This window comes from Bombina bombina, chromosome 7 (assembly GCF_027579735.1).
Source record: "Bombina bombina isolate aBomBom1 chromosome 7, aBomBom1.pri, whole genome shotgun sequence".
Classification (NCBI taxonomy): domain Eukaryota; kingdom Metazoa; phylum Chordata; class Amphibia; order Anura; family Bombinatoridae; genus Bombina; species Bombina bombina.
The window spans coordinates 118,858,050-118,884,330 of NC_069505.1; the positions used below are offsets into that span (position 1 = coordinate 118,858,050).

At 30.4% G+C, this 26,281-nt stretch overlaps 10 non-coding genes across 10 annotated transcripts; all 10 read left to right on the plus strand.

Moving 5' to 3' along the window:
- The first annotated feature begins 1,035 nt into the window (after positions 1-1,035).
- TRNAC-GCA (transfer RNA cysteine (anticodon GCA)) lies at positions 1,036-1,107 on the plus strand. The gene has a single exon. It is a non-coding gene; the product is annotated as a tRNA-Cys (tRNA).
- A 3,171-nt stretch (positions 1,108-4,278) lies between these two features.
- Positions 4,279-4,350, plus strand: TRNAC-GCA (transfer RNA cysteine (anticodon GCA)). The gene has a single exon. It is a non-coding gene; the product is annotated as a tRNA-Cys (tRNA).
- Positions 4,351-5,448: 1,098 nt separating this feature from the next.
- Positions 5,449-5,520, plus strand: TRNAC-GCA (transfer RNA cysteine (anticodon GCA)). Its single transcript has one exon. It is a non-coding gene; the product is annotated as a tRNA-Cys (tRNA).
- Positions 5,521-8,691: 3,171 nt separating this feature from the next.
- Positions 8,692-8,763, plus strand: TRNAC-GCA (transfer RNA cysteine (anticodon GCA)). Its single transcript has one exon. It is a non-coding gene; the product is annotated as a tRNA-Cys (tRNA).
- A 1,097-nt stretch (positions 8,764-9,860) lies between these two features.
- TRNAC-GCA (transfer RNA cysteine (anticodon GCA)) lies at positions 9,861-9,932 on the plus strand. The gene has a single exon. It is a non-coding gene; the product is annotated as a tRNA-Cys (tRNA).
- A 2,197-nt stretch (positions 9,933-12,129) lies between these two features.
- On the plus strand, positions 12,130-12,201 carry TRNAC-GCA (transfer RNA cysteine (anticodon GCA)). Its single transcript has one exon. It is a non-coding gene; the product is annotated as a tRNA-Cys (tRNA).
- Positions 12,202-13,298: 1,097 nt separating this feature from the next.
- TRNAC-GCA (transfer RNA cysteine (anticodon GCA)) lies at positions 13,299-13,370 on the plus strand. The gene has a single exon. It is a non-coding gene; the product is annotated as a tRNA-Cys (tRNA).
- Positions 13,371-16,079: 2,709 nt separating this feature from the next.
- TRNAC-GCA (transfer RNA cysteine (anticodon GCA)) lies at positions 16,080-16,151 on the plus strand. The gene has a single exon. It is a non-coding gene; the product is annotated as a tRNA-Cys (tRNA).
- An 8,582-nt stretch (positions 16,152-24,733) lies between these two features.
- TRNAC-GCA (transfer RNA cysteine (anticodon GCA)) lies at positions 24,734-24,805 on the plus strand. Its single transcript has one exon. It is a non-coding gene; the product is annotated as a tRNA-Cys (tRNA).
- A 1,097-nt stretch (positions 24,806-25,902) lies between these two features.
- On the plus strand, positions 25,903-25,974 carry TRNAC-GCA (transfer RNA cysteine (anticodon GCA)). Its single transcript has one exon. It is a non-coding gene; the product is annotated as a tRNA-Cys (tRNA).
- Positions 25,975-26,281: the final 307 nt, after the last annotated feature.

Here is a 26,281-nt window from a genome sequence, read left to right on the forward strand (position 1 = left end):
TGCTTATTGATTATAATTATTCATCTCAATGTATAGATCTAAACCACACTGTTTTTAAACAAATATAAGTAAATGGTAAATACTTTAAATGAAGATATAAGCTTCTAATCCAATGTTATCTTCAAGATTGAGTGTGAAAAGATAACATTTTGAAGATACTTTCAAGAAAGCATGATCATTTTAGATTGATAGCCTCAAATTATATTATTGTGATGACCAATAAACAATTCACTATCTAAAATATTAATAATGGTATAATATAGTAAATAAAAACACAAATAGTTTAACAAATTATTATTACATAATTAATTTTGTACTAAATTCTATACATTTTATATAACAAACTGTACATAAAATGCTAAGAAAACTTGTTTTCCATTGGGTTATAGCTTAGTGGTAGAGCAATTGATTGCAGATCAAGAAGTCCTTGGTGCAAATCCGTGTGACCCCTTTGTTTATACCTTATGAAATGTCATTCAAACCTGACTAACATGTGTAGTATTTAAAAAGTGCTTATTGATTATAATTATTCATGTCAATTTATAGATCTAACCCATGCTGATTTTAAACAAGTAAGAGTACAATGTAAATACTTCTCATTATAATATAAACTGCCAGCCCAATATAATCCTTAAGATTGAGTGTGAAAAAATAACCTTTTGAGAAAACTTTTAAGAAAGCATGATAACTTTAGAATGATATCCTTTAAATGATATTAACATTAGGAACAACAAATAATTGACTAAAATATTAACGGTACAATGTAGTTTTACCAGACTTTCTGATAGTCATAAATAAGTTGATTGTGCTTTTATAAAGCCTCCATAAATATTTAAATTTGCATGTATATCACTTCATAGACAGTTTGTTAGTATCTGAAAGACCATTCAAATGTATAGAGCAGTAATTAATGATAAATAAATACAAAAATATTTGACAAAATTATTGTTACATATTTATTTATTTTGAACTAAATTCTGTACATTTTCTATAACAAACATTACTAAACAGGTGAAATTGTTTTTTTTTTTACATGGGGATATAGCTCAGTGGTAGAGCATTCGACTGCAGATCGAGAGGTCCCTGGTTTAAATCCGGGTGTCCCCTTTGTTTATATCTTTATCAAATGCCATTCAAATCTGACTAATAAAAATGTGTAGTATTTAAAAAGTGCTTATTGATTATAATTATTCATCTCAATTTATAGATCTAACCCACACTTTTTTTAAACAAAGAAAAGTAAATGGTAAATACTTTAAATGAAGATATAAACTTTGAATCCAATGTTATCTTCAAGATTGAGTGTGAAAAGATAACCTTTTGAAGATACTTTCAAGAAAGCATGATCATTTTAGATTGATATCTTCAAATTATATTAACGTGATGAACAATAAATAATTGACAATCTAAAATTTTAATAATGGTACAATATAGTTTGACCAGACTTTCTGATACTCATAAATAAGTTGATTGTGCTTTTATAAAACCTTCATAAATCTTCACATGAATTTCACTTCATATATGTTATTGATATCTGAAAGTCTATTCAAATGTAGAGAGCAGACATAAATGATAAATAAATACAAAAACATTTTACCAAATTATTATTACATATTTTTTATTTTATTTATTTAGTTATTACTAAATTCTATACTTTTTAGATAACAAACCTAACAAAACTGAAAGTAGACAGCAATTGTCAGTGGGGCTATAAGTCATTGTTGGAGCATTTGATTGCAGTTTTAGAGGTCCTTGGTTCAAATCCAGGTTTCTCCTTTAATAATACCCTTGTATTTAGGAAATGCCATTCAAATGTAACTTAAAAATGTGCTTGTTGATTGTAATTACTCATGTCAATTTATACATCTAACCAACACTATTTCTAAACAAATAAAAGTACATTGTAAATACTTTACATAAAGATATAAATTGTTAGCCAAATGTGATCTTGAAGATTGAGTGTGAAAAAATAACCCTTTGAGGAAACTTTCAAGAACGCATGATAACGTTAGTATGATATCCTCAAATTATATTAACATTAAGAACGACAAATAATTGACTACAATATTAATAATGTTACAATATCGTTTGATCAGATTTGCTGGTAGCGATATATAAGTGTATTGTGCTTTTATAAAGCCTCCAAAAATCTTCACATTTTCATGCATATCACTTCATACACAGTTTGTTGATATATGAAGTTTCGGTCAAATGTCAAAAGCAGACATTAGTCATAAATAAATACACAAATAGTTTAACAAATTATTATTACATAATTAATTTTGTACTAAATTCTATATATTTTATATAACAAACTGTGCATAAAATGCTATGAAAACTTGTTTTCCATTCGGTTATAGCTTAGTGGTAGAGCAATTGACTGTAGGTCAAGAAGTCCTTGGTTCAAATCTGTGTGACCCCTTTGTTTATACCTTATGAAATGTCATTCAAACCTGACTAATAACATGTGTAGTATTTAAAAAGTGCTTTTTGATTATAATTATTCATGTCAATTTATAGATCTAACCCATGCTGATTTTAAACAAGTAAGAGTACATTGTAAATACTTCTCATAATAATATAAACTGCTAGCCCAATGTAGAAAACTTTTAAGAAAGCATGATATCTTTAGAATGATATCCTTTAAATGATATTAACATTAGGAACAACAAATAATTGACTAAAATATTATTAACGGTACAATGTAGTTTTACCAGACTTTCTGATACTCATAAATAAGTTGATTGTGCTTTTATAAAACCTTCATAAATCTTCACATGAATATCACTTCATACATGTTATTGATATCTGAAAGTCTATTCAAATGTAGAGAGCAGACATAAATGATAAATAAATACAAAAACATTTTATCAAATTATTATTACATATTTTTTATTTTATTTATTTAGTTATTACTAAATTCTATTATTTTTAGATAACAAACCTTACAAAACTTAAAGTAGACAGCAATTGCCAGTGGGGCTATAAATCATTGTTGGAGCATTTGATTGCAGTTTTAGAGGTCCCTGGTTCAAATCCAGGTTTCTCTCTTAATAATACCCTTGTATTTAGGAAATGCCATTCAAATCTAACTTAAAAATGTGCTTGTTGATTGTAATTACTCATGTCAATTTATACATCTAACCAACACTATTTCTAAACAAATAAAAGTACATTGTAAATACTTTACATAAAGATATAAACTGTTAGCCAAATGTGATCCTGAAGATTGAGTGTGAAAAAATAGCCCTTTGAGGATACTTTCAAGAAAGCATGATAACTTTAGTATGATATCCTCAAATTATATTAACATTAAGAACGACAAATAATTGACTACAATATTAATAATGTTACAATATCGTTTGACCAGATTTTATGGTAGCGATATATGTGTATTGTGCTTTTATAAAGCCTCCAAAAATCTTCACATTTTCATGCATATCACTTCATACACAGTTTGTTGATATATGAAGTTTCGGTCAAATGTCAAAAGCAGACATTAGTCATAAATAAAAACACAAATAGTTTAACAAATTATTATTACATAATTAATTTTGTACTAAATTCTATACATTTTATATAACAAACTGTACATAAAATGCTTTGAAAACTTGTTTTCCATTGGGTTATAGCTTAGTGGTAGAGCAATTGACTGCAGATCAAGAAGTCCTTGGTTCAAATCTGTGTGACCCCTTTGTTTATACCTTATGAAATGTCATTCAAACCTGACTAATAACATGTGTAGTATTTAAGAAGTGCTTATTGATTATAATTATTCATGTCAATTTATAGACCTAACCCATGCTGATTTTAAGCAAGTAAGAGTACATTGTAAATACTTCTCATAATAATGTAAACTGCTAGCCCAATGTAATCCTTAAGATTGAGTGTGAAAAAATAACCTTTTGAGGAAACTTTTAAGAAAGCATGATAACTTTAGAATGATGTCCTTTAAATGATATTAACATTAGGAACAACAAATAATTGACTCAAATATTATTAACGGTACAATGTAGTTTTACCAGACTTTCTGATAGTCATAAATAAGTTGATTGTGCTTTTATAAACCTCGATAAATATTTAAATTTGCATGTATATCACTTCATAGACAGTTTGTTAGTATCTGAAAGACCATTCAAATGTAAAGAGCAGTAATTAATGATAAATAAATACAAAAATATTTGACAAAATTATTGTTACATCATTTTTTTTTTACTAAATTCTGTACATTTTCTATAACACACATTACTAAACAGGTAATATAATCATGCTTTCCATGGGGATATAGCTCAGTGGTAGAGCATTCGACTGCAGATCGAGAGGTCCCTGGTTCAAATCCGGGTGTCCCCTTTGTTTATATCTTTATCAAATGCCATTCAAATCTGACTAATAAAAATGTGTAGTATTTAAAAAGTGCTTATTGATTATAATTATTCATCTCAATTTATAGATCTAAACCACACTGTTTTTAAACAAATATAAGTAAATGGTAAATACTTTAAATGAAGATATAAGCTTCTAATCCAATGTTATCTTCAAGATTGAGTGTGAAAAGATAACATTTTGAAGATACTTTCAAGAAAGCATGATCATTTTAGATTGATAGCCTCAAATTATATTATTGTGATGACCAATAAACAATTCACTATCTAAAATATTAATAATGGTATAATATAGTAAATAAAAACACAAATAGTTTAACAAATTATTATTACATAATTAATTTTGTACTAAATTCTATACATTTTATATAACAAACTGTACATAAAATGCTAAGAAAACTTGTTTTCCATTGGTTTATAGCTTGGTGGTAGAGCAATTGATTGCAGATCAAGAAGTCCTTGGTTCAAATCCGTGTGACCCCTTTGTTTATACCTTATGAAATGTCATTCAAACCTGACTAACATGTGTAGTATTTAAAAAGTGCTTATTGATTATAATTATTCATGTCAATTTATAGATCTAACCCATGCTGATTTTAAACAAGTAAGAGTACAATGTAAATACTTCTCATTATAATATAAACTGCCAGCCCAATATAATCCTTAAGATTGAGTGTGAAAAAATAACCTTTTGAGAAAACTTTTAAGAAAGCATGATAACTTTAGAATGATATCCTTTAAATGATATTAACATTAGGAACAACAAATAATTGACTAAAATATTAACGGTACAATGTAGTTTTACCAGACTTTCTGATAGTCATAAATAAGTTGATTGTGCTTTTATAAAGCCTCCATAAATATTTAAATTTGCATGTATATCACTTCATAGACAGTTTGTTAGTATCTGAAAGACCATTCAAATGTATAGAGCAGTAATTAATGATAAATAAATACAAAAATATTTGACAAAATTATTGTTACATATTTATTTATTTTGAACTAAATTCTGTACATTTTCTATAACAAACATTACTAAACAGGTGAAATTGTTTTTTTTTTCCATGGGGATATAGCTCAGTGGTAGAGCATTCGACTGCAGATCGAGAGGTCCCTGGTTTAAATCCGGGTGTCCCCTTTGTTTATATCTTTATCAAATGCCATTCAAATCTGACTAATAAAAATGTGTAGTATTTAAAAAGTGCTTATTGATTATAATTATTCATCTCAATTTATAGATCTAACCCACACTTTTTTTAAACAAAGAAAAGTAAATGGTAAATACTTTAAATGAAGATATAAACTTTGAATCCAATGTTATCTTCAAGATTGAGTGTGAAAAGATAACCTTTTGAAGATACTTTCAAGAAAGCATGATCATTTTAGATTGATATCTTCAAATTATATTAACGTGATGAACAATAAATAATTGACAATCTAAAATATTAATAATGGTACAATATAGTTTGACCAGACTTTCTGATACTCATAAATAAGTTGATTGTGCTTTTATAAAACCTTCATAAATCTTCACATGAATTTCACTTCATATATGTTATTGATATCTGAAAGTCTATTCAAATGTAGAGAGCAGACATAAATGATAAATAAATACAAAAACATTTTACCAAATTATTATTACATATTTTTTATTTTATTTATTTAGTTATTACTAAATTCTATACTTTTTAGATAACAAACCTAACAAAACTGAAAGTAGACAGCAATTGTCAGTGGGGCTATAAGTCATTGTTGGAGCATTTGATTGCAGTTTTAGAGGTCCTTGGTTCAAATCCAGGTTTCTCCTTTAATAATACCCTTGTATTTAGGAAATGCCATTCAAATGTAACTTAAAAATGTGCTTGTTGATTGTAATTACTCATGTCAATTTATACATCTAACCAACACTATTTCTAAACAAATAAAAGTACATTGTAAATACTTTACATAAAGATATAAATTGTTAGCCAAATGTGATCTTGAAGATTGAGTGTGAAAAAATAACCCTTTGAGGAAACTTTCAAGAACGCATGATAACGTTAGTATGATATCCTCAAATTATATTAACATTAAGAACGACAAATAATTGACTACAATATTAATAATGTTACAATATCGTTTGATCAGATTTGCTGGTAGCGATATATAAGTGTATTGTGCTTTTATAAAGCCTCCAAAAATCTTCACATTTTCATGCATATCACTTCATACACAGTTTGTTGATATATGAAGTTTCGGTCAAATGTCAAAAGCAGACATTAGTCATAAATAAATACACAAATAGTTTAACAAATTATTATTACATAATTAATTTTGTACTAAATTCTATATATTTTATATAACAAACTGTGCATAAAATGCTATGAAAACTTGTTTTCCATTCGGTTATAGCTTAGTGGTAGAGCAATTGACTGTAGGTCAAGAAGTCCTTGGTTCAAATCTGTGTGACCCCTTTGTTTATACCTTATGAAATGTCATTCAAACCTGACTAATAACATGTGTAGTATTTAAAAAGTGCTTTTTGATTATAATTATTCATGTCAATTTATAGATCTAACCCATGCTGATTTTAAACAAGTAAGAGTACATTGTAAATACTTCTCATAATAATATAAACTGCTAGCCCAATGTAGAAAACTTTTAAGAAAGCATGATATCTTTAGAATGATATCCTTTAAATGATATTAACATTAGGAACAACAAATAATTGACTAAAATATTATTAACGGTACAATGTAGTTTTACCAGACTTTCTGATACTCATAAATAAGTTGATTGTGCTTTTATAAAACCTTCATAAATCTTCACATGAATATCACTTCATACATGTTATTGATATCTGAAAGTCTATTCAAATGTAGAGAGCAGACATAAATGATAAATAAATACAAAAACATTTTATCAAATTATTATTACATATTTTTTATTTTATTTATTTAGTTATTACTAAATTCTATTATTTTTAGATAACAAACCTTACAAAACTTAAAGTAGACAGCAATTGCCAGTGGGGCTATAAATCATTGTTGGAGCATTTGATTGCAGTTTTAGAGGTCCCTGGTTCAAATCCAGGTTTCTCTCTTAATAATACCCTTGTATTTAGGAAATGCCATTCAAATCTAACTTAAAAATGTGCTTGTTGATTGTAATTACTCATGTCAATTTATACATCTAACCAACACTATTTCTAAACAAATAAAAGTACATTGTAAATACTTTACATAAAGATATAAACTGTTAGCCAAATGTGATCCTGAAGATTGAGTGTGAAAAAATAGCCCTTTGAGGATACTTTCAAGAAAGCATGATAACTTTAGTATGATATCCTCAAATTATATTAACATTAAGAACGACAAATATTTGACTACAATATTAATAATGTTACAATATCGTTTGACCAGATTTTATGGTAGCGATATATGTGTATTGTGCTTTTATAAAGCCTCCAAAAATCTTCACATTTTCATGCATATCACTTCATACACAGTTTGTTGATATATGAAGTTTCGGTCAAATGTCAAAAGCAGACATTAGTCATAAATAAAAACACAAATAGTTTAACAAATTATTATTACATAATTAATTTTGTACTAAATTCTATACATTTTATATAACAAACTGTACATAAAATGCTTTGAAAACTTGTTTTCCATTGGGTTATAGCTTAGTGGTAGAGCAATTGACTGTAGATCAAGAAGTCCTTGGTTCAAATCTGTGTGACCCCTTTGTTTATACCTTATGAAATGTCATTCAAACCTGACTAATAACATGTGTAGTATTTAAGAAGTGCTTATTGATTATAATTATTCATGTCAATTTATAGACCTAACCCATGCTGATTTTAAGCAAGTAAGAGTACATTGTAAATACTTCTCATAATAATGTAAACTGCTAGCCCAATGTAATCCTTAAGATTGAGTGTGAAAAAATAACCTTTTGAGGAAACTTTTAAGAAAGCATGATAACTTTAGAATGATGTCCTTTAAATGATATTAACATTAGGAACAACAAATAATTGACTAAAATATTATTAACGGTACAATGTAGTTTTACCAGACTTTCTGATAGTCATAAATAAGTTGATTGTGCTTTTATAAACCTCGATAAATATTTAAATTTGCATGTATATCACTTCATAGACAGTTTGTTAGTATCTGAAAGACCATTCAAATGTAAAGAGCAGTAATTAATGATAAATAAATACAAAAATATTTGACAAAATTATTGTTACATCATTTTTTTTTTACTAAATTCTGTACATTTTCTATAACACACATTACTAAACAGGTAATATAATCATGCTTTCCATGGGGATATAGCTCAGTGGTAGAGCATTCGACTGCAGATCGAGAGGTCCCTGGTTCAAATCCGGGTGTCCCCTTTGTTTATATCTTTATCAAATGCCATTCAAATCTGACTAATAAAAATGTGTAGTATTTAAAAAGTGCTTATTGATTATAATTATTCATCTCAATTTATAGATCTAAACCACACTGTTTTTAAACAAATATAAGTAAATGGTAAATACTTTAAATGAAGATATAAGCTTCTAATCCAATGTTATCTTCAAGATTGAGTGTGAAAAGATAACATTTTGAAGATACTTTCAAGAAAGCATGATCATTTTAGATTGATAGCCTCAAATTATATTATTGTGATGACCAATAAACAATTCACTATCTAAAATATTAATAATGGTATAATATAGTAAATAAAAACACAAATAGTTTAACAAATTATTATTACATAATTAATTTTGTACTAAATTCTATACATTTTATATAACAAACTGTACATAAAATGCTAAGAAAACTTGTTTTCCATTGGTTTATAGCTTGGTGGTAGAGCAATTGATTGCAGATCAAGAAGTCCTTGGTTCAAATCCGTGTGACCCCTTTGTTTATACCTTATGAAATGTCATTCAAACCTGACTAACATGTGTAGTATTTAAAAAGTGCTTATTGATTATAATTATTCATGTCAATTTATAGATCTAACCCATGCTGATTTTAAACAAGTAAGAGTACAATGTAAATACTTCTCATTATAATATAAACTGCCAGCCCAATATAATCCTTAAGATTGAGTGTGAAAAAATAACCTTTTGAGAAAACTTTTAAGAAAGCATGATAACTTTAGAATGATATCCTTTAAATGATATTAACATTAGGAACAACAAATAATTGACTAAAATATTAACGGTACAATGTAGTTTTACCAGACTTTCTGATAGTCATAAATAAGTTGATTGTGCTTTTATAAAGCCTCCATAAATATTTAAATTTGCATGTATATCACTTCATAGACAGTTTGTTAGTATCTGAAAGACCATTCAAATGTATAGAGCAGTAATTAATGATAAAAAAATACAAAAATATTTGACAAAATTATTGTTACATATTTATTTATTTTGAACTAAATTCTGTACATTTTCTATAACAAACATTACTAAACAGGTGAGATTGTTATTTTTTCCATGGGGATATAGCTCAGTGGTAGAGCATTCGACTGCAGATCGAGAGGTCCCTGGTTCAAATCCGGGTGTCCCCTTTGTTTATATCTTTATCAAATGCCATTCAAATCTGACTAATAAAAATGTGTAGTATTTAAAAAGTGCTTATTGATTATAATTATTCATCTCAATTTATAGATCTAACCCACACTGTTTTTAAACAAAGAAAAGTAAATGGTAAATACTTTAAATGAAGATATAAACTTTTAATCCAATGTTATCTTCAAGATTGAGTGTGAAAAGATAACCTTTTGAAGATACTTTCAAGAAAGCATGATCATTTTAGATTGATATCTTCAAATTATATTAACGTGATGAACAATAAATAATTGACAATCTAAAATATTAATAATGGTACAATATAGTTTGACCAGACTTTCTGATACTCAAAAATAAGTTGATTGTGCTTTTATAAAACCTTCATAAATCTTCACATGAATTTCACTTCATATATGTTATTGATATCTGAAAGTCTATTCAAATGTAGAGAGCAGACATAAATGATAAATAAATACAAAAACATTTTACCAAATTATTATTACATATTTTTTATTTTATTTATTTAGTTATTACTAAATTCTATACTTTTTAGATAACAAACCTAACAAAACTGAAAACAGACAGCAATTGTCAGTGGGGCTATAAGTCATTGTTGGAGCATTTGATTGCAGTTTTAGAGGTCCTTGGTTCAAATCCAGGTTTCTACTTTAATAATACCCTTGTATTTAGGAAATGCCATTCAAATGTAACTTAAAAATTTGCTTGTTGATTGTAATTACTCATGTCAATTTATACATCTAACCAACACTATTTCTAAACAAATAAAAGTACATTGTAAATACTTTACATAAAGATATAAATTGTTAGCCAAATGTGAACTTGAAGATTGAGTGTGAAAAAATAACCCTTTGAGGAAACTTTCAAGAAAGCATGATAACGTTAGTATGATATCCTCAAATTATATTAACATTAAGAACAACAAATAATTGACTACAATATTAATAATGTTACAATATCGTTTGATCAGATTTGCTGGTAGCGATATATAAGTGTATTGTGCTTTTATAAAGCCTCCAAAAATCTTCACATTTTCATGCATATCACTTCATACACAGTTTGTTGATATATGAAGTTTCGGTCAAATGTCAAAAGCAGACATTAGTCATAAATAAATACACAAATAATTTAACAAATTATTATTACATAATTAATTTTGTACTAAATTCTATATATTTTATATAACAAACTGTACATAAAATGCTATGAAAACTTGTTTTCCATTGGGTTATAGCTTAGTGGTAGAGCAATTGACTGCAGGTCAAGAAGTCCTTGGTTCAAATCTGTGTGACCCCTTTGTTTATACCTTATGAAATGTCATTCAAACCTGACTAATAGTATTTAATATGAAGTTTCGGTCAAATGTCAAAAGTTTCGGTCAAATGTCAAAAGCAGATATTAGTCATAAATAAAAACACAAATAGTTTAACAAATTATTATTACATAATTAATTTTGTACTAAATTCTATACATTTTATATAACAAACTGTACATAAAATGCTTTGAAAACTTGTTTTCCATTGGGTTATAGCTTAGTGGTAGAGCAATTGACTGCAGATCAAGAAGTCCTTGGTTCCAATCCGTGTGACCCCTTTGTTTATACCTTATGAAATGTCATTCAAACCTGACTAATAACATGTGTAGTATTTAAGAAGTGCTTATTGATTATAATTATTCATGTCAATTTATAGACCTAACCCATGCTGATTTTAAACAAGTAAGAGTACATTGTAAATACTTCTCATAATAATGTAAACTGCTAGCCCAATGTAATCCTTAAGATTGAGTGTGAAAAAATAACCTTTTGAGGAAACTTTTAAGAAAGCATGATAACTTTAGAATGATGTCCTTTAAATGATATTAACATTAGGAACAACAAATAATTGACTAAAATATTATTAACGGTACAATGTAGTTTTACCAGACTTTCTGATAGTCATAAATAAGTTGATTGTGCTTTTATAAACCTCGATAAATATTTAAATTTGCATGTATATCACTTCATAGACAGTTTGTTAGTATCTGAAAGACCATTCAAATGTAAAGAGCAGTAATTAATGATAAATAAATACAAAAATATTTGACAAAATTATTGTTACATCATTTTTTTTTTTACTAAATTCTGTACATTTTCTATAACACACATTACTAAACAGGTAATATAATCATGCTTTCCATGGGGATATAGCTCAGTGGTAGAGCATTCGACTGCAGATCGAGAGGTCCTTGGTTCAAATCCGGGTGTCCCCTTTGTTTATATCTTTATCAAATGCCATTCAAATCTGACTAATAAAAATGTGTAGTATTTAAAAAGTGCTTATTGATTATAATTATTCATCTCAATGTATAGATCTAAACCACACTGTTTTTAAACAAATATAAGTAAATGGTAAATACTTTAAATGAAGATATAAGCTTCTAATCCAATGTTATCTTCAAGATTGAGTGTGAAAAGATAACATTTTGAAGATACTTTCAAGAAAGCATGATCATTTTAGATTGATAGCCTCAAATTATATTATTGTGATGACCAATAAACAATTCACTATCTAAAATATTAATAATGGTATAATATAGTAAATAAAAACACAAATAGTTTAACAAATTATTATTACATAATTAATTTTGTACTAAATTCTATACATTTTATATAACAAACTGTACAGAAAATGCTAAGAAAACTTGTTTTCCATTGGGTTATAGCTTGGTGGTAGAGCAATTGATTGCAGATCAAGAAGTCCTTGGTTCAAATCCATGTGACCCCTTTGTTTATACCTTATGAAATGTCATTCAAACCTGACTAACATGTGTAGTATTTAAAAAGTGCTTATTGATTATAATTATTCATGTCAATTTATAGATCTAACCCATGCTGATTTTAAACAAGTAAGAGTACAATGTAAATACTTCTCATTATAATATGAACTGCCAGCCCAATATAATCCTTAAGATTGAGTGTGAAAAAATAACCTTTTGAGAAAACTTTTAAGAAAGCATGATAACTTTAGAATGATATCCTTTAAATGATATTAACATTAGGAACAACAAATAATTGACTAAAATATTAACGGTACAATGTAGTTTTACCAGACTTTCTGATAGTCATAAATAAGTTGATTGTGCTTTTATAAAGCCTCCATAAATATTTAAATTTGCATGTATATCACTTCATAGACAGTTTGTTAGTATCTGAAAGACCATTCAAATGTATAGAGCAGTAATTAATGATAAAAAAATACAAAAATATTTGACAAAATTATTGTTACATATTTATTTATTTTGAACTAAATTCTGTACATTTTCTATAACAAACATTACTAAACAGGTGAGATTGTTATTTTTTCCATGGGGATATAGCTCAGTGGTAGAGCATTCGACTGCAGATCGAGAGGTCCCTGGTTCAAATCCGGGTGTCCCCTTTGTTTATATCTTTATCAAATGCCATTCAAATCTGACTAATAAAAATGTGTAGTATTTAAAAAGTGCTTATTGATTATAATTATTCATCTCAATTTATAGATCTAACCCACACTGTTTTTAAACAAAGAAAAGTAAATGGTAAATACTTTAAATGAAGATATAAACTTTTAATCCAATGTTATCTTCAAGATTGAGTGTGAAAAGATAACCTTTTGAAGATACTTTCAAGAAAGCATGATCATTTTAGATTGATATCTTCAAATTATATTAACGTGATGAACAATAAATAATTGACAATCTAAAATATTAATAATGGTACAATATAGTTTGACCAGACTTTCTGATACTCAAAAATAAGTTGATTGTGCTTTTATAAAACCTTCATAAATCTTCACATGAATTTCACTTCATATATGTTATTGATATCTGAAAGTCTATTCAAATGTAGAGAGCAGACATAAATGATAAATAAATACAAAAACATTTTACCAAATTATTATTACATATTTTTTATTTTATTTATTTAGTTATTACTAAATTCTATACTTTTTAGATAACAAACCTAACAAAACTGAAAACAGACAGCAATTGTCAGTGGGGCTATAAGTCATTGTTGGAGTATTTGATTGCAGTTTTAGAGGTCCTTGGTTCAAATCCAGGTTTCTACTTTAATAATACCCTTGTATTTAGGAAATGCCATTCAAATGTAACTTAAAAATTTGCTTGTTGATTGTAATTACTCATGTCAATTTATACATCTAACCAACACTATTTCTAAACAAATAAAAGTACATTGTAAATACTTTACATAAAGATATAAATTGTTAGCCAAATGTGATCTTGAAGATTGAGTGTGAAAAAATAACCCTTTGAGGAAACTTTCAAGAAAGCATGATAACGTTAGTATGATATCCTCAAATTATATTAACATTAAGAACAACAAATAATTGACTACAATATTAATAATGTTACAATATCGTTTGATCAGATTTGCTGGTAGCGATATATAAGTGTATTGTGCTTTTATAAAGCCTCCAAAAATCTTCACATTTTCATGCATATCACTTCATACACAGTTTGTTGATATATGAAGTTTCGGTCAAATGTCAAAAGCAGACATTAGTCATAAATAAATACACAAATAATTTAACAAATTATTATTACATAATTAATTTTGTACTAAATTCTATATATTTTATATAACAAACTGTACATAAAATGCTATGAAAACTTGTTTTCCATTGGGTTATAGCTTAGTGGTAGAGCAATTGATTGCAGGTCAAGAAGTCCTTGGTTCAAATCTTTGTGACCCCTTTGTTTATACCTTATGAAATGTCATTCAAACCTGACTAATAGTATTTAATATGAAGTTTCGGTCAAATGTCAAAAGTTTCGGTCAAATGTCAAAAGCAGATATTAGTCATAAATAAAAACACAAATAGTTTAACAAATTATTATTACATAATTAATTTTGTACTAAATTCTATACATTTTATATAACAAACTGTACATAAAATGCTTTGAAAACTTGTTTTCCATTGGGTTATAGCTTAGTGGTAGAGCAATTGACTGCAGATCTAGAGGTCCTTGGTTCAAATCCGGGTGTCCCCTTTGTTTATATCTTTATCAAATGCCATTCAAATCTGACTAATAAAAATGTGTAGTATTTAAAAAGTGCTTATTGATTATAATTATTCATCTCAATGTATAGATCTAAACCACACTGTTTTTAAACAAATATAAGTAAATGGTAAATACTTTAAATGAAGATATAAGCTTCTAATCCAATGTTATCTTCAAGATTGAGTGTGAAAAGATAACATTTTGAAGATACTTTCAAGAAAGCATGATCATTTTAGATTGATAGCCTCAAATTATATTATTGTGATGACCAATAAACAATTCACTATCTAAAATATTAATAATGGTATAATATAGTAAATAAAAACACAAATAGTTTAACAAATTATTATTACATAATTAATTTTGTACTAAATTCTATACATTTTATAAAACAAACTGTACAGAAAATGCTAAGAAAACTTGTTTTCCATTGGGTTATAGCTTGGTGGTAGAGCAATTGATTGCAGATCAAGAAGTCCTTGGTTCAAATCCATGTGACCCCTTTGTTTATACCTTATGAAATGTCATTCAAACCTGACTAACATGTGTAGTATTTAAAAAGTGCTTATTGATTATAATTATTCATGTCAATTTATAGATCTAACCCATGCTGATTTTAAACAAGTAAGAGTACAATGTAAATACTTCTCATTATAATATGAACTGCCAGCCCAATATAATCCTTAAGATTGAGTGTGAAAAAATAACCTTTTGAGAAAACTTTTAAGAAAGCAAGATAACTTTAGAATGATATCCTTTAAATGATATTAACATTAGGAACAACAAATAATTGACTAAAATATTAACGGTACAATGTAGTTTTACCAGACTTTCTGATAGTCATAAATAAGTTGATTGTGCTTTTATAAAGCCTCCATAAATATTTAAATTTGCATGTATATCACTTCATAGACAGTTTGTTAGTATCTGAAAGACCATTCAAATGTATAGAGCAGTAATTAATGATAAAAAAATACAAAAATATTTGACAAAATTATTGTTACATATTTATTTATTTTGAACTAAATTCTGTACATTTTCTATAACAAACATTACTAAACAGGTGAGATTGTTATTTTTTCCATGGGGATATAGCTCAGTGGTAGAGCATTCGACTGCAGATCGAGAGGTCCCTGGTTCAAATCCGGGTGTCCTCTTTGTTTATATCTTTATCAAATGCCATTCAAATCTGACTAATAAAAATGTGTAGTATTTAAAAAGTGCTTATTGATTATAATTATTCATCTCAATTTATAGATCTAACCCACACTGTTTTTAAACAAAGAAAAGTAAATGGTAAATACTTTAAATGAAGATATAAACTTTTAATCCAATGTTATCTTCAAGATTGAGTGTGAAAAGATAACCTTTTGAAGATACTTTCAAGAAAGCATGATCATTTTAGATTGATATCTTCAAATTATATTAACGTGATGAACAATAAATAATTGACAATCTAAAATATTAATAATGGTACAATATAGTTTGACCAGACTTTCTGATACTCAAAAATAAGTTGATTGTGCTTTTATAAAACCTTCATAAATCTTCACATGAATTTCACTTCATATATGTTATTGATATCTGAAAGTCTATTCAAATGTAGAGAGCAGACATAAATGATAAATAAATACAAAAACATTTTACCAAATTATTATTACATATTTTTTATTTTATTTATTTAGTTATTACTAAATTCTATACTTTTTAGATAACAAACCTAACAAAACTGAAAACAGACAGCAATTGTCAGTGGGGCTATAAGTCATTGTTGGAGCATTTGATTGCAGTTTTAGAGGTCCTTGGTTCAAATCCAGGTTTCTACTTTAATAATACCCTTGTATTTAGGAAATGCCATTCAAATGTAACTTAAAAATTTGCTTGTTGATTGTAATTACTCATGTCAATTTATACATCTAACCAACACTATTTCTAAACAAATAAAAGTACATTGTAAATACTTTACATAAAGATATAAATTGTTAGCCAAATGTGATCTTGAAGATTGAGTGTGAAAAAATAACCCTTTGAGGAAACTTTCAAGAAAGCATGATAACGTTAGTATGATATCCTCAAATTATATTAACATTAAGAACAACAAATAATTGACTACAATATTAATAATGTTACAATATCGTTTGATCAGATTTGCTGGTAGCGATATATAAGTGTATTGTGCTTTTATAAAGCCTCCAAAAATCTTCACATTTTCATGCATATCACTTCATACACAGTTTGTTGATATATGAAGTTTCGGTCAAATGTCAAAAGCAGACATTAGTCATAAATAAATACACAAATAATTTAACAAATTATTATTACATAATTAATTTTGTACTAAATTCTATATATTTTATATAACAAACTGTACATAAAATGCTATGAAATCTTGTTTTCCATTGGGTTATAGCTTAGTGGTAGAGCAATTGACTGCAGGTCAAGAAGTCCTTGGTTCAAATCTGTGTGACCCCTTTGTTTATACCTTATGAAATGTCATTCAAACCTGACTAATAGTATTTAACCTTTTAACGCCGTTATGCCGTTCCATTCCGTCATAATTACACTGGGCTTTAGAGCCGTTATGACGGAATAGAACGGCATAACGGTTTTCAGCTCCTGTGCCCCCTCCGTTATTTTGTTTGTTGTGGATCCGGTTGGGGGATGTGCCTAGCACCTCTGGCACTCCCCCAGGATCCAATCAGCATGGAGGGGGTGTATCGATTGTCCCCTGTAACACTGTAGCAGCCAATGAGTGGAATCATTGGCTGTTACAAGTGTATCCGCTTCCTCTCTGCTCTCAGTGCGATCTGAGAGAGAGAGGAAGACAGTTTAGTGTTGGTGTGTGCTGCAGAAAGCTAGAGAGGGAGAAAAAATATAGTTACAAACAATATATATATTTTTTTTGCTGCTGATCACAGAGCTGCTACTGTGATCAGCCTAATATAACTTGCTTAGCCTGTTAGGGCTTTGATCAGTGTTGATCAAAAGCATTGGGGGTTTATTTGTGGGGGTTACAAATATATATATATATTGTTTTTGCTGCTGATCACTGAGCTGCTACTGTGATCAGCCTAATATCACAGTGATCAGCCTGTCAGGGCTTTGATCAGTGCCCAAAAGTTTATTTGTGGGGATCTTTAGTTATTATTAACCCCTTCCCTGCTGTTCCCAATCACTACCCTTCCCAGTTCCTTTTTTTTTTTAGTTTATAAAAAAAAAAAAAAAATATATATATAAAGAAAAAATCATAATTTAAAAAAAAAAAAAAAAAAAAAGGGAATAGGGTGGGTGGGAATAGGTGGGTGGTAATTGGGAGGTGGTAATTGGGGTGGTTTAGTGGGATTTTGGGGAAGGTGAAGTGGTAATTGGTGGTGGTGAAGTGGTACTTTGTACTGAAAAAAATCCCTTATGGCACGCTATTCAGCAGAAGAGGCTTATGCCATTCTTGCCGCAGATTCAGGGAGTGAAACCCTCTCTGCTCTGTCTGACAGCGCAACCCTTACGGCATCAGATATAGAGCCCCTGAGTGATACATCTGATGCTGGTGCTCCCTGCCCGCCACCTAAAAGGAGGCGTCGCACAAATGACCAAAATTGGATACCCCCAAATTTCACTGCCCCAGAAATGCCAGAATTTACTGAGACTCCTGGCATAACAAGTGATGTTCCAGTATGTGAGCCAATAAACTATATGTCACTGATTCTGACAGATGCTATGTTTGAGCATATAGTTGCTCAAACAAATTTATATGCCAGCCAGTATCTGTCCAAAAATCCCCAATCTCTGTATGTCAGAAAAAATACCTGGCATCCCACTGACATACCAGAGATTAAAAAGTTTTGGGCCCTGACATTAATAATGGGGATTGTGAAGAAACCCAGCATTCGTTCATACTGGAGCCAGAACCCCATCCTGGCTACCCCTCTTTTTCCAGGGGTTATGAAGAGGGACAGATATGAACAATTGCTGCGGTTTCTCCATTTTAATGATAATACCAAGTGCCCCCCCAAAAATGACCCCCTGCATGACAGGTTATATAAACTAAGGCCCCTGATAAGCCACCTGTCCCAAAAATTTAAAGAAGTTTACATACCTGAGCAGGACATTTGCATTGATGAGTCCCTCATGAAATTTAAGGGGAGATTGCTTTTCAAGCAATATATACCATCCAAGAGGTCCCGCTATGGGGTAAAATTTTATAAGCTCTGTGAATGCAGTACTGGGTATACCTGGGCATTTCGCATCTACCAGGGAAAGGATAGCCACTTGGATCCACCTGGCTGCCCAGATTCAGTTGGCACAAGTGGGAAAATTGTGTGGGATCTCCTACTACCCCTGCTAAATAAAGGGTACCATTTGTGGCTCGATAATTTTTACACCAGCACAGAGCTATTAAAATTTTTGTTTTATTTTGAAACCGTGGCCTGTGGCACAACAAGAAAAAATCGCAAAGGTTTCCCCCAGAAGCTGACATATGGAAAAAAAAGTAGGGGCACAACGTCAGCTTTACGCCACAATGAGCTACTGGCCCTTCGGTACACTGATAAAAAAGATGTGTACATGCTCTCCACAATGCACGATGAAGCTACAGTGCCAGTGTCTGTGAAGGGAAGATCTGCACAGATCCGAAAGCCAAAGTGCATTGTGGAGTACAACAAAAACATGGGGGGGGGTAGATTTAGCTGACCGGTGCCTGCAGCAATATCTAATTCAAAGAAAAACTAGAACTTGGTACAAAAAAGTAGCCTTTTATATTATGCAGATCGCAGTATATAATGCATATGTGCTGTACAAAAAAACAGGCACAGGGAAAACTTATACTTTTTTGGAATTTGTGTTAAATGTAACATCTGATATTTTGTTTAACCAGACCCCTAATCCTCCCACTGTTCAATCTGAAAATGTTGAGCGACTCTGTGGCAGGCATTTTCCCACTAGGATCCCCCCCACTGCCTGCAAATTAACACCCCAGAAAAGATGCAGAGTCTGCTATAAAAAAGGAGGGAGGAGGGATTCTAGTTACCATTGCCCTGACTGCCCCTCTCAACCTGGCCTCTGTATCACTGATTGCTTTCGAATATATCACACAGAGTTAAACTTTTAATTTGAAAGCAATCTGTATGTGTTCCTAATTTATTTTATTTTATTATTCTGTATTCCTAACTTCATAAATCCCCTGACCTTGTCCTGTCCCTTTATATGTTAAGCCCATCCACTCTACGGCCATTATAAGTTATACAAAACAACTAAAATACTCCTTTTAGAATATCCTGAGTTATCTACTTTTGCAAATGGTATGTCATGAGGGGGGTAATTTTCATTCCTGGGCTGCCATACTGTCTCAAAGGCAACATAGGGCCAGAAAATCAATGTGCCAAATTTCTATGCAGACCCTATATTGGGCCCTGTAACTTCCTAAAACCACATAAAACCTGTGCATAGGGGGTATTGTTGTACTCATGGGACATCGCTGAACACAAAGATGGGTGTATTATAGCAGTAAAACATAAAAGGATGATATAAACAGCAAAAAGGCAGTGTTTTTGTGATAAACTAAAACTGAAATATGAACATTACCTTTGGCCAGATGTTGTGACTAAGTGGCTACAAACAAAGACTAAACATAGTCCTTTATCAATACCCTGGGTTGTCTACTTTTATAAATGGTATGCCACGATGGGGTAATTTTCATTCCTGGGCTGCTATAATGTCTCAAAGAGGACAAAGGCCCATAAAATGAATGTGCCAATTTTCTATGTAAATGGGCAGATCCCATATTTGGCCCTGTAACATCTGTAAACCCCATAAAACCTGTACATGGGGGGTACTGTTTTACTCTTAGGTCATTGACAAACACAAATATGTGTGTTTTATAGCAGCAAAACATAAAAGGTTGATGACAGAAACAGCCAAAGGGCAGTGTTTGTGCAAAAAACGCATACAAAAAAAAGGAGCACTACATTTGGCCAGGTGTTGTGACTAAGGGGCTTCACAAAAATATGTGACATGGGCCTTTTGAAATACCCTAGGGTGTCTTCTTTTGAAAATGGTATGCCATGATGGGGTAATTTTCATTCCTGGGCTGCTATAATGTCTCAAAGAGGACATAGGCACAGAAAATTAAGGTGCCAAATTTCCATGCATAAAAACTGAAATGGGCAGACCCCATATTTGGCCCTGTAACTTCTGTAAACCCCATAAAACCTGTACATGGGGGGTACTGTTTTACTCGTAGGACCTTGACAAACACTAATATGTGTGTTTTATAGCAGCAAAACATAAAAGGTTGATGACAGAGACAGCCAAAGTGCAGTGTTTGTGCAAAAAACGCATGCAAAAAAAATCACCATTACATTTGGCCAGGTGTTGTGACTAAGGGGCTTCACAAAAATATGTGACATGGGCCTTTTGAAATACCCTAGGGTGTCTTCTTTTGAAAATGGTATGCCATGATGGGGTAATTTTCATTCCTGGGCTGCTATAACGTCTTAAAGAGGACATAGGCACAGAAAATTAAGGTGCCAAATTTCCATGCATAAAAACTGAAATGGGCAGACCCCATATTTGGCCCTGTAACTTCTGTAAACCCCATAAAACCTGTACATGGGGGGTACTGTTTTACTCGTAGGACCTTGACAAACACTAATATGTGTGTTTTATAGCTGCAAAACATAAAAGGTTGATGACAGAGACAGCCAAAGTGCAGTGTTTGTGCAAAAAACGCATGCAAAAAAAATCACCATTACATTTGGCCAGGTGTTGTGACTAAGGGGCTTCACAAAAATATGTGACATGGGCCTTTTGAAATACCCTAGGGTGTCTTCTTTTGAAAATGGTATGCCATGATGGGGTAATTTTCATTCCTGGGCTGCTATAACGTCTTAAAGAGGACATAGGCACAGAAAATTAAGGTGCCAAATTTCCATGCATAAAAACTGAAATGGGCAGACCCCATATTTGGCCCTGTAACTTCTGTAAACCCCATAAAACCTGTACATGGGGGGTACTGTTTTACTCGTAGGACCTTGACAAACACTAATATGTGTGTTTTATAGCAGCAAAACATAAAAGGTTGATGACAGAGACAGCCAAAGTGCAGTGTTTGTGCAAAAAACGCATGCAAAAAAAATCACCATTACATTTGGCCAGGTGTTGTGACTAAGGGGCTTCACAAAAATATGTGACATGGGCCTTTTGAAATACCCTAGGGTGTCTTCTTTTGAAAATGGTATGCCATGATGGGGCAATTTTCATTCCTGGGCTGCTATAATGTCTCAAAGAGGACATAGGCACAGAAAATTAAGGTGCCAAATTTCCATGCATAAAAACTGAAATGGGCAGACCCCATATTTGGCCCTGTAACTTCTGTAAACCCCATAAAACCTGTACATGGGGGGTACTGTTTTACTCGTAGGACCTTGACAAACACTAATATGTGTGTTTTATAGCAGCAAAACATAAAAGGTTGATGACAGAGACAGCCAAAGTGCAGTGTTTGTGCAAAAAACGCATGCAAAAAAAATCACCATTACATTTGGCCAGGTGTTGTGACTAAGGGGCTTCACAAAAATATGTGACATGGGCCTTTTGAAATACCCTAGGGTGTCTTCTTTTGAAAATGGTATGCCATGATGGGGTAATTTTCATTCCTGGGCTGCTATAACGTCTTAAAGAGGACATAGGCACAGAAAATTAAGGTGCCAAATTTCCATGCATAAAAAATGAAATGGGCAGACCCCATATTTGGCCCTGTAACTTCTGTAAACCCCATAAAACCTGTACATGGGGGGTACTGTTTTACTCGTAGGACCTTGACAAACACTAATATGTGTGTTTTATAGCAGCAAAACATAAAAGGTTGATGACAGGGACAGCCAAAGTGCAGTGTTTGTGCAAAAAACGCATGCAAAAAAAATCACCATTACATTTGGCCAGGTGTTGTGACTAAGGGGCTTCACAAAAATATGTGACATGGGCCTTTTGGAATACCCTAGGGTGTCTTCTTTTGAAAATGGTATGCCATGATGGGGTAATTTTCATTCCTGGGCTGCTATAATGTCTCAAAGAGGACATAGGCACAGAAAATTAAGGTGCCAAATTTCCATGCATAAAGACTGAAATGGGCAGACCCCATATTTGGCCCAGTAACTCCTGTAAACCCCGTGAAACCTGTACATGGGGGGTACTGTTGTACTCGTAGGACATTGACAAACACAAATATGTGTGTTTTATAGCAGTAAAACATAAAAGCTTGATGACAGAAACAGCCAAAGTGCAGTGTTTGTGTAAAAAACGCATACAACAAAAATGACCACTACATTTGGCCAGGTGTTGTGACTAAGGGGCTTCACAAAAAGACGTGACATGGCCCTTTTGGAATACCCTAGGGTGTCTACTTTTGTAAATGGTATGCCATGATGGGGTCATTTTCATTCCTGGGCTGCTATAATGTATGAAAGGCAACTTAAGCCCAGAAAATGAATGTGCCAGATTTCTATGTAAATGGGTAGGCCGTATGTTGGGCCTTGTAAATTCCAGAAAACTCAGAAAACCTGTACATGGGGGGTATCGTTATACTCATGGGACATCGCTTAACACAAGTATGGGTGTTTTATTGCAGTAACATATATCAGGATGATGATATTCACAATAAAATCATTTGGAAAGCTTCAAATTTCTTAATTTCTCACACTTACTTTGATTTTTTTTATATAAAATTATAGTTGAGAAATAAATCTTTTATGCCAAAAGAAAGCCCTATCTGTCCTCTAAAAAACAATATATAATTAGTGTAGGTGCACTTAATGTGAAAGGGGTAAATTATGGTTGAAAAGACATATAGCTGAAATTCAAGGTTTCGTTTACGTTCAGAACTTGAACAATTGCCTATGTCATGAAAGGGTTAATATGAAGTTTCGGTCAAATGTCAAAAGTTTCGGTCAAATGTCAAAAGCAGATATTAGTCATAAATAAAAACACAAATAGTTTAACAAATTATTATTACATAATTAATTTTGTACTAAATTCTATACATTTTATATAACAAACTGTACATAAAATGCTTTGAAAACTTGTTTTCCATTGGGTTATAGCTTAGTGGTAGAGCAATTGACTGCAGATCAAGAAGTCCTTGGTTCCAATCCGTGTGACCCCTTTGTTTATACCTTATGAAATGTCATTCAAACCTGACTAATAACATGTGTAGTATTTAAGAAGTGCTTATTGATTATAATTATTCATGTCAATTTATAGACCTAACCCATGCTGATTTTAAACAAGTAAGAGTACATTGTAAATACTTCTCATAATAATGTAAACTGCTAGCCCAATGTAATCCTTAAGATTGAGTGTGAAAAAATAACCTTTTGAGGAAACTTTTAAGAAAGCATGATAACTTTAGAATGATGTCCTTTAAATGATATTAACATTAGGAACAACAAATAATTGACTAAAATATTATTAACGGTACAATGTAGTTTTACCAGACTTTCTGATAGTCATAAATAAGTTGATTGTGCTTTTATAAACCTCGATAAATATTTAAATTTGCATGTATATCACTTCATAGACAGTTTGTTAGTATCTGAAAGACCATTCAAATGTAAAGAGCAGTAATTAATGATAAATAAATACAAAAATATTTGACAAAATTATTGTTACATCATTTTTTTTTTTACTAAATTCTGTACATTTTCTATAACACACATTACTAAACAGGTAATATAATCATGCTTTCCATGGGGATATAGCTCAGTGGTAGAGCATTCAACTGCAGATCGAGAGGTCCCTGGTTCAAACCCGGGTGTCCCCTTTGTTTATATCTTTATCAAATGCCATTCAAATCTGACTAATAAAAATGTGTAGTATTTAAAAAGTGCTTATTGATTATAATTATTCATCTCAATGTATAGATCTAAACCACACTGTTTTTAAACAAATATAAGTAAATGGTAAATACTTTAAATGAAGATATAAGCTTCTAATCCAATGTTATCTTCAAGATTGAGTGTGAAAAGATAACATTTTGAAGATACTTTCAAGAAAGCATGATCATTTTAGATTGATAGCCTCAAATTATATTATTGTGATGACCAATAAACAATTCACTATCTAAAATATTAATAATGGTATAATATAGTAAATAAAAACACAAATAGTTTAACAAATTATTATTACATAATTAATTTTGTACTAAATTCTATACATTTTATATAACAAACTGTATAGAAAATGCTAAGAAAACTTGTTTTCCATTGGGTTATAGCTTGGTGGTAGAGCAATTGATTGCAGATCAAGAAGTCCTTGGTTCAAATCCATGTGACCCCTTTGTTTATACCTTATGAAATGTCATTCAAACCTGACTAACATGTGTAGTATTTAAAAAGTGCTTATTGATTATAATTATTCATGTCAATTTATAGATCTAACCCATGCTGATTTTAAACAAGTAAGAGTACAATGTAAATACTTCTCATTATAATATAAACTGCCAGCCCAATATAATCCTTAAGATTGAGTGTGAAAAAATAACCTTTTGAGAAAACTTTTAAGAAAGCATGATAACTTTAGAATGATATCCTTTAAATGATATTAACATTAGGAACAACAAATAATTGACTAAAATATTAACGGTACAATGTAGTTTTACCAGACTTTCTGATAGTCATAAATAAGTTGATTGTGCTTTTATAAAGCCTCCATAAATATTTAAATTTGCATGTATATCACTTCATAGACAGTTTGTTAGTATCTGAAAGACCATTCAAATGTATAGAGCAGTAATTAATGATAAATAAATACAAAAATATTTGACAAAATTATTGTTACATATTTATTTATTTTGAACTAAATTCTGTACATTTTCTATAACACACATTACTAAACAGGTGAGATTGTTATTTTTTCCATGGGGATATAGCTCAGTGGTAGAGCATTCGACTGCAGATCGAGAGGTCCCTGGTTCAAATCCGGGTGTCCCCTTTGTTTATATCTTTTTCAAATGCCATTCAAATCTGACTAATAAAAATGTGTAGTATTTAAAAAGTGCTTATTGATTATAATTATTCATCTCAATTTATAGATCTAACCCACACTGTTTTTAAACAAAGAAAAGTAAATGGTAAATACTTTAAATGAAGATATAAACTTTTAATCCAATGTTATCTTCAAGATTGAGTGTGAAAAGATAACCTTTTGAAGATACTTTCAAGAAAGCATGATCATTTTAGATTGATATCTTCAAATTATATTAACGTGATGAACAATAAATAATTGACAATCTAAAATA